Source organism: Penaeus monodon, chromosome 31 (assembly GCF_015228065.2).
Source record: "Penaeus monodon isolate SGIC_2016 chromosome 31, NSTDA_Pmon_1, whole genome shotgun sequence".
Lineage (NCBI taxonomy): Eukaryota > Metazoa > Arthropoda > Malacostraca > Decapoda > Penaeidae > Penaeus > Penaeus monodon.
The window spans coordinates 30,906,252-30,906,504 of NC_051416.1; the positions used below are offsets into that span (position 1 = coordinate 30,906,252).

Genomic DNA, 253 nt, shown 5'->3' on the forward strand with positions numbered 1-253 from the left:
TGTCCTTTCGTCCACGTGGGCGCAGACGAGCGGGTCGGTCTTCAGCACGAGCCAATCATAGGCCTCCACGCGCCCTTGTCGTCGAAGTTCCGCCCCGACGACTTCGAGCACGCGGGCGTGGTACGAGTTCAGCCAGTGACACTGTCGCGCGGTCACAGATGGAGAGTTGTTATGCAAGGAATTCACAATTAAGCCAAAGCTTTTGAAAAAAAAAATTTTCTCGTATAACCACAGGATTATAGGCACACATACA

The 253-nt window shown here is 52.6% G+C and overlaps 1 long non-coding RNA gene across 1 annotated transcript in view; it reads right to left on the reverse strand.

Annotated features, from left to right (window-relative positions):
- The window catches only part of LOC119593167, a 1,090-nt gene continuing 837 nt past the window's right edge, over nucleotides 1-253 (reverse strand). Inside the window, exon 4 of the long non-coding RNA XR_005230504.1 lies at nucleotides 1-141. This is a non-coding gene — a long non-coding RNA (uncharacterized LOC119593167). The remainder of the gene's footprint in view (nucleotides 142-253) is intronic.